Source organism: Pipistrellus kuhlii, unplaced genomic scaffold, assembly GCF_014108245.1.
Source record: "Pipistrellus kuhlii isolate mPipKuh1 unplaced genomic scaffold, mPipKuh1.p scaffold_m20_p_2, whole genome shotgun sequence".
Classification (NCBI taxonomy): domain Eukaryota; kingdom Metazoa; phylum Chordata; class Mammalia; order Chiroptera; family Vespertilionidae; genus Pipistrellus; species Pipistrellus kuhlii.
Window position 1 is genome coordinate 71,275,607 of NW_023425515.1, and position 12,365 is coordinate 71,287,971.

The 12,365-nt window shown below is 37.2% G+C and overlaps 2 protein-coding genes across 6 annotated transcripts in view; one reads left to right on the plus strand and one right to left on the minus strand.

The window, feature by feature from the left end:
* Window positions 1-7,726, minus strand: part of LOC123651029 (filamin A-interacting protein 1-like) — a 50,668-nt gene extending 42,942 nt beyond the window's left edge. Inside the window, exon 1 of one of the 3 annotated variants that reach the window (XM_045584028.1) lies at window positions 7,530-7,656. The gene's annotated coding sequence lies outside the window, so the exon portion shown is untranslated. Of the gene's footprint in view, window positions 1-7,529 lie in introns of all 3 variants that reach the window. The other 2 variants (XM_036447680.2, XM_045584027.1) reach the window with 2 other exon arrangements.
* CMSS1 (cms1 ribosomal small subunit homolog) overlaps window positions 1-12,365 on the plus strand; it is a 361,662-nt gene that overhangs the window by 52,176 nt on the left and 297,121 nt on the right. The gene's annotated exons all lie outside the window — the stretch shown is intronic.

Sequence of the window (12,365 nt, forward strand, 5' to 3'; positions counted from 1 at the left end):
ATCCTATAAGGTACCTCCTCTTTGGGCCTGAGGCAACACCTTTTGCCTCCCTCTGGCAGATGATGAGCACTATCCTCATGGGGACTTGGCATAACTAGAGTCTCATAGGTACCATTTACTGAGAGGCTGCTATGGTTCTGCCACTGTGCCAACTGCTGTATCACATTTAATCTTCACTTCAGGATCGAAAACATTTAAGGTGCTTTCCTTTCTATGAAGGTTGAGGTTCTGACAGATAGATGATGTATTTAATTATTAGAGTTTGGGTGTTCAGATCCTGATGCCAACCATCTTTCTTTTTTTTACCTCAGATTCCCTTTTCATAGTACATTTCCAAGGAAGAAATCTGCCATCCTTTTTGGAATGCTCTGTTCAATAGCCTCCATTTACATTTCAGTTCCCATCTTTTCCATGAATGTTCCCTAACTTGTCTAACCCTCACTGATTCCCCCTTTCTTTCTTTCTTTCTTTTTTTAATATATTTTATTGATTTTTTTTACAGAGAGGAAGAAAGAGGGATAGAGAGTTAGATACATCGATGAGAGAGAGTCATTGATCAGCTGCCTCTTCCACACCCCCCACTGGGGATGTGCTGGCAACCAAGGTACATGCCCTTGGCCGGAATCGAACCCAGGACCCTTGAGTCTGCAGGCCGACGCTCTATCCACTGAGCCAAACCGGTTTCAGCTGATTCCCCCCTTTCTGAGTTGCCACAGACCTTACAGTTTTGTGACACAAATATTCTATTGTTTTATACAACTTTCTAGTTTGCTTTTGTGTGTTTGTTTTGCTCTTGAATCAACTGTAAGTTCCTTGAAGGATTTGATACTTCTCTGTCCCCTCTATGGGTTTGAGCTCAGTACATACTTGATGACCAATTAAATGATTGAGGGCTGAGAAGAACCATTTCATAAGGGAGCATAACCCCCTCGTAGGCTGACTGACTATAAAATTCTCAGAATTTACTTATATTAGAGCAGGAGTAATAGAGTATTGGTTCCTCTTATTCCTGTCACTTCTTAGGAGAGGAAACCATTCAGTGAAATGAGGAAATCACTTTAAATCAAGTTTAGATGGGGGAAATCCAGCCAAAGAATCTTAACTCTGCCTTGATTATTTGCATCTTTGCTCTACCCAATGAATTTTATGGGACCATAAGAAGAATCTTGTGAAGCATAATTTTAGGGGAAATGAGTGGAACCCCAAATCACTTCACAAGGTTGTTATCACCTTTATCTGAAATATTTCAGACATTTCCAGTTGTATGAAAGACTAAAGAATAATATGTAACCTCAAGTATTATGTACTTATTTTAATGAGTTTTTAACCATTTTGATAATAGATTGATATTTTTAAAGAATAATCATCCCTTTATCAGCAAATGATAACTTTTTCATAAAACTCCACAGTGATTTACCTCTTCTGCCATTCCAGTTAATAGACTTTACAAGTTAAGGCTTACACAGCGTCTCACTGCATAGCCCTTTGTCTTAGCAAAGAGCTAGGAACTAGGAACTTCCTCATGCTCTCCCTAAGCTCCTAGGCCATGAAGCTCTTTTTTTTCTTCAAATGTAATAGCAGCAGTCACTTAAGTCTTGTCAGCTCAAATGTGATGAATGTTTTACATTCCTCTTAGAATTTCTGCTCAGAGGTTTGTTTTTGTTTTGATTCACTTAAAAAAAAAAAAAAAAGGAATTTTAAAGAGAGAGAGAAACTTAGTTCACCTTTAAACTTTTGTTCCAAGACTGGTGGGCCATGAGATAAGATAAATCTGGCAGCTTTGTTCCTGTCTGAGCGGCCAATCCTGGAGGGCTGACCTCATCCTTGAGGCTGCTTTTGGTAAAATGGTTTGGAGTTCTTCCAGGCTCAAGAGCTACAGTTATGTTAATATTTCCTCTGTGTTTAAGTATGGGCTTTCCCCCTCCAATTCCTCCCACTTTCTTTAGCTGAGTTGTGTGGGTATTGATAGATCAGTAGCTTGTATTTTTGTATAACCTTTTGCTCTTCTTGACCAGAACTCCCTCAGTTACTGCCCACTAGTCTGTCTTTCCCAGTATTGAGAGATACTTATGGTGGATGACATTGTTGCCTTTTTTTAGATTTGTGGAAGCCAAGACTACAGGAAGCTTAACCAGTGGATGGATGACAGAGCCAGGAAGAGTAGAATTTTGATTTATGAGCCATTATTCCTGCTCTTTAGTCTTATCATTGAGATAACACTATTTGTCCATGTCCATTTAGTGTCACTACGCAAGCAAGCTTGGAGTAGTCCCTTGAATTGTCTTAAACAGTTCCACACTTTTTTAAATCCTTATTTAATTTTTATATACAATTGACTTGTCTTATCTACATTGCTTTATCAGTCCATTAAGAAAGAGCAGGGACCCTGGACCATGACTGAAGCCTTTGCGCAAGTGCCACTGGTGATCATATTAGTCCTTGTCATCAACATAGTGCTAGTCAGTGCTAGTAGGTGAAGCTGGGTTAGTGAGTAGAGAACTTGATGCTAGGTCTGTTGTCCTGCCTTGTGCTTAGCATAATGCCTGGTAGGTGCTCAGTAAATGTTTGCTGCTTCTGAGGAGTTAAAAGCCTTAGGCTGGCTTTATAGGTTGACATTGGAATTAACTAACTTTGAAAAATTATAGGAAAATCACTCCTTTTTTGCTTCTATAAAACCTGGCAGATGCTCTGTACTACCCCCAGTAACTTGGGAATCAAAGTATATGATTGGGAAAAGGCAGTCTGCAGATTTCTAGTTACTGTTAAGTACAAACTGTTTGGACCCAATGTCAGCATCTTCCAGGCCTTCATCTGAGGCACAGAGATTGTTGGAAAAGAGAGGAGTCTTCTCTTCATTAAAGACAAAAACCACTATTTTCTGCTCCTTCACGTTTCTTTAGAGCTCATTCTAAGTCCCAGAGTGATTCACCTGGTACTATTTCACCACCTTTATTCACATTATTTTTGGAGGAAGTTAAGGTAAGGTAGGTGGAGGTGGGTAGTGAGTCGAGAAACATCTGACTTAGTCTGCCTACACAACAGATACTGTACAGTACAAAGCAGATTTCACTGTCGTAACTTCATGTGAGCCTAATTTGTTTTCTGGTTTTTGTGTAAGTTAGTTTTATATGGTTACTTCAAATAGTGGCAGAGATTTGTTTTGGGCTCCCAAATAAAATCTAGAAGAGGCTCTTCTTAGTGCACTGTTTTTAGAAATATTTTCTTGCCACAAAGCTTCTAGATTTTAATTTATTTGTACATTTATCCAATACTCTTTTTGACACATCTACTGACTATACCTAGGGTAATTTTCTATGTGCTAGGGATAAATTGGTTGAGAAATTTACCCTCAATGAGTTTATAGTCCAGGAGACAATAAACAAATAAGCAATTAATTTGTAATTTGATGTCATGTAGCAGTGCACGATTTGCAGGAAAGTAAAGCAGGGTAAGTATCACCAGGAGTTTACAGCCTTCATTGATAACTTCCTCTGCTGTTTGGGGAGGTTGTTCTTAAGGTACTGAGTCACTTGAAATTTGAAAGGAAACCTGCTAATGGAGTAGGTCTGGGGAATGCAAAATGCTTAGTTGGAAGATGTGGAGAAGAGGTCACTTGTCAAGTTAGTGGTTCAGACTTAAAGGTCTCTGACTATAAAACACACACTCTTTCCAGGTCACCTCTCAGCTTCAAAGCAGAGAGTGAACTTTGCCACCCAGAGAACTTTTAAGTGCATTTATTATTTGTTTTCTCTGTTGTCTCTTTATCACCTCTTTTCCATTGTTGTATCCTGGTTAAACTGTATTAATTTCACCTCCTTCCTTTCCTTCTGCTTTCTTGCTGCCTATATTCATTTATTAACGAGAACTTGGAACCTTTGACTTTTTTTGTTTTTAATCCAAATTAACACGATGTTGAGACTTCCGGGGCTATTGTCTTCTTCTCTTCCTAACACTAATTTAAGGAGAAACCAAAATTCAAGGGCCCTTGCCTCTGCCTCTGAACCATGCTGTGTGTCTCTGCAATAAGTCATACTGTGGACTTCAGCTTCTTCTGCAAGGGGAGGCATTTGGATCAGATGGCCTCCCAGGCCTCTTACAGCTATAACAGTTCCTGCCACGTGTGTATGTACTACAGCCTGGGGCATCCCCTTGTCCATACAAAAGAACCCATCAAGGTATTCTCAAACTCACATCTGTGGAATTGTGTGTCTGCTATTCTGATGTGATTAGTATATGCTCTCTTTTCACTCATAATAACTCACTTAGGCTAGAATCAGTAGTTATCATAAACAGAAACAAGGAGTTGGGTGTATGTTGTCTACACCCTTACCTGCCCCATAAGACACTTTACCTACCTATTCCTCTACCTACTTCTCCCCAAAACACAAATGCATTATTCCCTAAGCTTGTTTAAAAAAAAAAATAATTGTCTTTAAGAATTAATCTTATTTTGAACCAGTAGGGCAGAGGAGTGTGAGCATCATTAGATTGGAGAAAAAACACTACTAATGTGTTGTTATCTGTTCTTGGACTCAATTTAAAATTGCTGCTGTCCTGTTTGTATCTGCTAAAGCATCTGAGAGAACAATCATGAAAGGGGAGTTCTTCCTCCATATCTGAAAAAGAACCAAGGGGCTTTCCTAGGAGAGCCTTCCCACTTTTGCTTGCCCAGCTTTCTTTCCCAGTCAGAAATAATGTCAGTGCAAAAGCCCAGGGAGAGAGAATCTCAACTCTGCTTTTAAGAAAAAGGGATGTAAGAGTGCTTACAACAGTGTTGGTGACAATCCACTAGGAATTAAGTAGTGCACCTAACAATTGAAGTAGAAGCTGACCACCAGCCAGAGGATGTTGTAACTGTCTTTGTAGCATACATCAAGCTTAAGGATTGGGTTGGTGGCCCAGAAATATTGTATTGATGGCAGAAACAGTCAAAGAAATATTGCTTTGAAAGTTTGTGATGCCGGTGGCTCCACATGGAGTGTCTCTTCATCTCTAAATCCTTATTAAACGTAATTTACAAAAGTAAACTATCGGTTTAAATTAAAGCTACATTTGTAGTCAAATATAAATTAAAGGTAAAATGTGTTAGATTTTTAAAAATATAATGGCTGGCTATGTGAACAACAGATTTCAGTTTCTGAAGCAGGATGAAAGCAATATTTCTTTACATCCTCTGATTACTACTCCAGCTCCACAATATTCAGTCTTTTGTAAACAGTTCTCTTCCTGCCCCCTTCCTTTTTCCCTTAAATAGGAGGCTGTGGTTTTTTTTGTCTTTTCACCTTGTAAAAGCATTCACTTTGCCCTGAAGCACTAGATATAGACAGAACACGACCTAAGAAGAATTAATGGAATTTTATTCTTCCATTTTATATTACCTCAAAATCTATTTATTATCAAAGGCACTTTTTTTTTTTTTTTTTTTTTAAGGGGAAAGGATAGCAGAGAAACCTAAAACAGAAGTTATAGCCGTTTGAGAAAGCAAGCTAATGGTAATTGCAAGAGGACTTAAAAATTAGGAAGCACAAAGCTTGATTTCTGTTTTTATGTTGGCTGTTACTATAGATTCCATCACAGCACTAGGAAAATATCACAAAAATACTAGTGGCTTAACAGTTCATCATACTCACCATAAAAGGGCAAATGAATTTAATTAAGCAGAAGATTAATATATACTTTATTTGAAAATGTAAAAATTCACATTCATTCTATCTAAAACTTTTCTATCATATAGATTGTCCCAAAGACTAAGAAATGCTTACTTGGAGAGCCACTATGACATTATGTATCCACAATAAATCTTGTTTAACTTTTAAAAGGGGTCTTAATGAGTGATTGTTCCTTGAATATGCTTTTAAGTTAATAAAAGGGAAACAGTATTGAAGTGTGTCATTTAAAAAGTTTTTTTTCAAAATTGATGCTTGCCTATTTAAAAATAAATAAAATGCAGACTCTGGGAAACAGCTTTTAGAGCTTTGATAGAGGTTATGATTTCCAACAGTTGAGCTATAGTTTATGGTACAGATGGTACTTTGGGTATAGCTGGAACTGTAATTGATGGTTTCTGCTTCCCTTCTCCTCTATTTGATGCAGAAGAGTGGGATACCTTTTTCCCAAGGCAGGAGATTTTCAGTTTCCAATTACAGCCTATATCAAATAAACAGCTTTTCTACGGCATATTCCGGACTTCTCCACAGTGACCTGGGTGTTGGCCCCTCTCTCTTCTCATTGTTGTGGGCTTTCCTAGATTTGAAATAATAATTCTAGGGAAATCCTACTTCTTGGTACTAACCTACAGTTTATATAGCCTATCTTCACAACAAATAGCATATATTATTTCTTTTAGAATACTAAAACAAAGTCTTGCATTGCTCCAAACAAAATTAGCAAAGAAAACAAAATCCTATGAAGCAAAAGTAGTAGGCACCAATGTCATATACTTTGAAAAACTCACATAGGAATTACTAGAACACAGATAATATCTTGAATTTTAAGCATATAAAAATGTTATGTTTAAAATGATAAATAAAATAGACTATTTAAAGAGAGAAATAATTCAGTCACAATTTTTTAAGTTTTGTTTTACAATGTATGTTCAGACCAAATAAAGTTTGAGTGATAAATCACTTTTTCATCTTCTATTCTAATGTTTTAAACGTGAGCATATTTTAAATTCCTCTGCTGCTTTTTTATTCTAAAAATTAAAGTAATATATATAGATTTTTAGCATCTTCCAAGAGTTCAATGATCATACTGTAAAGTTTCATTTACTGCAATAGCCTGTTCAGGGTTTAGATGTAACTAACTATGGTTTGAAATGCCACTGATTAACAAAATTCTTACATAGGCTTTATCTTTTAAAATATTTTTGTACATAAATTATTGTCCAAAATATTACTCTGGAGTAGCCAGCTTATCTTTAATTTTCAGTGCAGTTTGTCATTTATCTACTGATTGGAATTGAAGTAAAAGTTATACTTAAAACGGTGATGGTTGTTACTTCCTTGTGCAAATTGACATATGCTTTTAAGACATAATGGCGTTTGTAACATTTTTTTTTTAACTTTAAGACTCACTTTCTCTTAATTCAGGATGTATTTCTAAGAGGAGTTTTCTAATCTTTTATAAAATTTTACAAAAGGCATGGGGTGGGGTTCACTAACAAACCCACTACCATGTGTCCATGTTTCGCACTCTGCTCTTAAGGGAGTTTCAGTCCGAGGAGAGAGAAGATCTGGAGGATAGCATTGTTGTATTACAGTATACTTCCCTCCACCCCGTCCCCAAAGATTTCTCAATACAGGCAGGATTCAATGTGTAAGCTCACTTGGAAAACTTATGTAATTTATAGTCATCCCCCACCTCCCAGCATTTAAAATTAAATCCCAAATCTGTTTCCTTCATCAAAGAAAACTTTTCCTTTCAAGCTTTGTAGACGTCTTTGAAAGTTTTGAAGCTAGAGTTCATTGGATGCGCTTTTTGAAACCTGTCTGCAGTTCATGATGCTGATAACTTTAAAAGTTACCTACCGACTCCCTGGCTCTCTGACAGCAGTGCCCCTGGCTGGAGCGGAGCGGCTCTCCGGGCTTACCTGAGCTGCCTGCGCCGGGCCGGCCGGGGGCCGCAGTTGCGCTGCGCTGCGCTGCGAGCGGCTGTGCGCGCTCCGGGAGTCGCCCGAACAATGCGAGCTGGGCGCCGAGCGCGCCCGGCCTATGGGCCTTACGTCACTGCGCTGCCTTATAAGGCGTCCGCGTGTGCGGCGCGGCGGCGGGGGCCGGTGACAGCCAGACCCGCGCTGCTGGCGGCGCTGCGACGCGCCCGGCTCCTCCGACGCCCAGACCTTAGGAACGGACCTGGGGTCCGGGAGGAATGGGCGGCAGGCCTGGGGCGCTGGCGCGCTCCTCCCGGCCAAACCCAGTCATTGGGGGTCATGGTCGATCCGCTTGTACTTTGCTCCCTCTGCTCTGGGGCTCTAAAGTTTCTATCAATAGGATTCTTAAATATACATCCTGTGCTTTTAAAAATACTATTGTTTTATTTTAATTAACAGTTTATATTCAATAATATTTCGTATTAGCTTCAAGTGTACAGCTTAGTGGTTAGACAATCACAAGTACTTGACAAACACATCTGTAATTCTGTTTAAAATTTTGTAAATACATTTTTTTTTTGTTCATTTGTTTTTTGATTGCTTGGGGGGGAGGCAGGAGAGGAAAGCCAGAGTCTTTTTTTTTTTTTTTTTGCTTTGAGACATCTCTGGGGGTGAGTGAGACTTCAAACCTTCTCTTTCCTCTTTGTGAAGAGTAGGGGTCCTCAGAGGATAGTATTTTATTTCCTGATGATGTAACTACCAAACAATTCTTCAAGTGATGATGGGAAGGCCAGATGAAATCTTATTTTTTCAGTGTTTTTCCTGAAAGAAACTTAGTTCCTCATTTCTGCTTGCCTGTGTTTTAATGAAAGTAGATAAAACTAATCTTTCCATTTGGCAGGGAAAATATTTATTAAAGAAATTAAATGTTTGCTGCTGTACTTCCAAACAAAAAAGTATAAAAACAGAACTTTAGAACCAGTTTTAATCCATTTGTTTTCTCCTATCAGCAAACAAAAGGCATAATCAGAAAAAGGAAACTGACCAAATGTTATTGAATTAAGGGATTTAACCTCCTAATTATTTTGCACATCAATAAGAGAGGTAATCATTAATGTCCTCGCCGACTCTATGAATCTACTAAATAAATTAGATATTTGGCTGCCTTATTTGCAAGCTTCAAATTAATTGCATAGTTTTAATAACTTGAGTCTATTTAACTCTTTTAAAATTACATTAAGATAGGATGTTGTACATATGTCTATAGGACTATTGTTTCCATATGTTTTGTCAAACAAGAATAATTAAAATAGTGTGCTTGTTTCTTTTTTTTTTTTTTTTTTTTTTTTAGTGTGGAGTGAAATAGGCTGATTACAGAGAATGTATAGTTAGCGAAAATGGTGTGGAAAAAAGATACAGGGTGTAAAAATAAATGTATCATTATTGCTAAATTGTCGGCTCACTTAGATAATTCTAGATCATTCTACCTGCCTGAGAAGCCTAAATTAAACTAATCCCTGCTTTTCATATATACTGGTGTGTTTTTTAATTTTAATTTTTTATTGTTGACACTATTGTACATATACTACCAGAAGAGAAGTGAAGGACTGAACTGCTCAACTGAATTTAATACTTGATTTGCAATTTTGTATTAACCTTTTATATGTTGGTCTGTTGGTTTTATTACTCTTCCCTATACTTGTAAAGTGCATTTGAATCTTTTTAGTCTCTTATTCTTGCTTTGTGCTTACTAGACATTCTTTTTGGGACTTTTATGCTAGATTTGATTTATTGCACATAAGATGAAATTACTGTTATGATAGGTCCATGAAGCATAAACACCTGAATCTCAGTTTCAAATTGGTAACATAAAGTACCTGTTACTTCAAACTAGTATTTGTAACTTGTTTTGCCTCCTTTTTTCTTTTGCTGTGTACAGATGTTTCTTAACACTTGACATTGCCTTTTATTCATTTATCACATTTTTGTACTCATGCTTTGTATTTATATATCCCACTTCTGTAAAATTTGTCAGTATTAGTTCCTCCTTCTCTTCAGCTGGGATAACTGAAGAATGGAGAAGTTAAGTGAATACAAGAGTGGTTTTGGGCTTTTGAGGTGAGAGTAAAGAGGATTAGGACTCCTACTCCTTGTGTGCCTGCCTGGTCCTGTTACTCCCTCAAGTACTCATCTCTGACCCAGTTATGACTCAGTGTTCCAACTGAGGTTGTGGTACATGCCTACTCTCTTACGGAGCAAATAAGAACTCATTTGTTAAGCTCTTAATTCAAATTCATGCCAATCACTGTGTTTAGTGTTCTACATGCACTCTACCATTTAATCTACTCAAAACGTTCTCTACCAGGTGTACCAGTTAATAATGCGGATTTTGTAATCAAAGAGAACACGATAATTTGAAGAGAAACATCAAAAGTGCTTTATTAAAAGTAATGTCCATAGCTGGCTACACATTTCCCCCATCTTCTAGGTAACCTGTGGATACCATCCCAATAGAACTTTGCTTGTTTTGAGGTAAACCATTCAGAGACCCAATTTTCCACTTCTTCATATGTCTTGAAGTGCTGCTTAGAAAGTGCATGTACCATCAATTGGAACAAGTGGTCATCTTGAAGGAGCAAGGTCTGGTGAATACAGCGGGTGGGTTAATACTTCCCAGGCAAGATCTTTCAACAGATCTTTAACTGATTTTGAAGTGTGTGATGGTGCTCCATAATGAAGCAAAATTACTTTGCCGTGTCTTCTAGAACATTCACGATCAAAGTGTGGTTCAAATTGATTATTTGTTGTCGGTAATGATCAATATTAACTATTTCACCTGGTTTTAGGAGCTCATAATATACCACACCTTCCTCATCCCACCAAACGCAGAACATTGTCTTCTTTCTGAAGCAATTTAGCCTTACAGTTGATATAGACAGTTGACCTTGGATCAACCCATGATTTTGTGCATTTGAGATTCTCAATATAAATCCACTTTTCATCACCAGTCACAATTCAATGCATAAAAGACTTTCTTTCATGCCATTGAAGCAACATTTTACTGATGACTTTTTGGTTTTCTATTTGTCTTTCGTTCAGTTGATGTGGCACCCATTTTCCTTCCTTTAATATCTTTCCCATTGCTTATAAATGTCAGAGATTGTTTGCTGAGCAACATTTAATCTTTCCGCAAATTGTTTTTGAGTTTGACATGCATCTTCATCTAATAATGCTTGTAATTGTTGGTCTTCAAACTTTTTTGGTTGACCTGAACGTTATTTGTCTTTCACATCGAAATCATCATTTTTAAACGTTTAAACCACCATTCACAAGTATCTTGAGGTGGAGCATGTTCACCATAAGCTTCCTGAAATATAACTTTCAGCAGCACTTTTCAAAATAAAGTAATGAATTGAAACTTCCTGCAAATGCTCTTTTTTTGGCATGAAATTTGACATTTTTAAGCATAAAAATATCTATGATGTTAACACCATCTGAAAATTTGACATGAAGTTTTGAAGCTTGATGTCAATACAACAAAATAACATACATATCAAATATAATATATATCAACATGTGCAACTTCATCTATTGAAAAAAAAAATCCACATTATTATCCAGGACACCTGGTATTTTCTAGATTGAATGTTGAACTAAGAAAATCAAGACTCACCCTCTTTGTAGGCCACACACCAGAGCTACCCATAGGGAGTATTGTTCACATTGATCTGTATGTTTACTAAGACAGTTTTCTTGAGGGTGTTAGCAGCATGTCTTCTTTTAATAAAATTAGAATGTTATTACTGTTTTCCAACAAATGAAAGTAAAGAGTCTGAGGTAGGGGATCTTTGACAGAAGAACACCCTGTGTCTTATATCACAAACTCCAGCCAGCCATTGGTATTATGCTCCAATGGCCACATGAATTGACCAGCAGACTTTTATTTATTTCCGTCTTTTCACCAACATTCTCTTTGAGATGTAATTTTTGTTCTCTTGGCTTCTGACATACATTTATTATGAAAAGAGTTATGAACACTGTGCCTCAGTCTTGGCTGAGAAAATTTTACTTCCTTTTAAGGAAAATTTTACTTTACAATTGCTATATGAGTCTTGTTATTTTATAATCAGGAATTTCTTACAAATAAGCACATCTACAAATTAAAGTCCTTTCTTCAATTAGAATTCTAGATTTATGATTCAAAGCAGCAATAGGTTTAAGTTGTTATTTGGAAATAATACAAAGGAATTTTCCTACCGACCTAATTGCCTTCTAATGTTTAAGATGGGTTTATAGGCCACAAGGCTGGGAACTAAGATGTATTGATTCTATTGAACTGTGTGAAGTCACATTTGTTAGTCAAAAACAGTGGAATATCAGCAGTTTCCCACGGTTCAAGCTAATGCTATGTTATTGCAATTGACCACAGCAACTAGTATTAGCAATGTCCACAATGTCCTTGTTATTTAACTTTTAATATGCCGTTAACATGTTACTAAGCATGTCAAAGCCAGTTCCTCTTTGTGAAGTAACTGTCCTTACTTTCTTTCATGTCCTGTCTTCCTGCCTTTATTTCTTCTTGTGCTGGTGAAGTCTTCCAGTCATCCAAATAAGTGCCAGAGAAGCAGTGTTAATAATTAACTGAACCTTTCTTTCAGCTGCCTATTCATCAGTTGAGGGGTGATGTGTGCTCCCTGAAAGCTCTGCTGCAGGATGTGGAATAGTAATGCTAACTTCGTGACACATTTGCTCCTTTATCTCCGTAGAATATGTA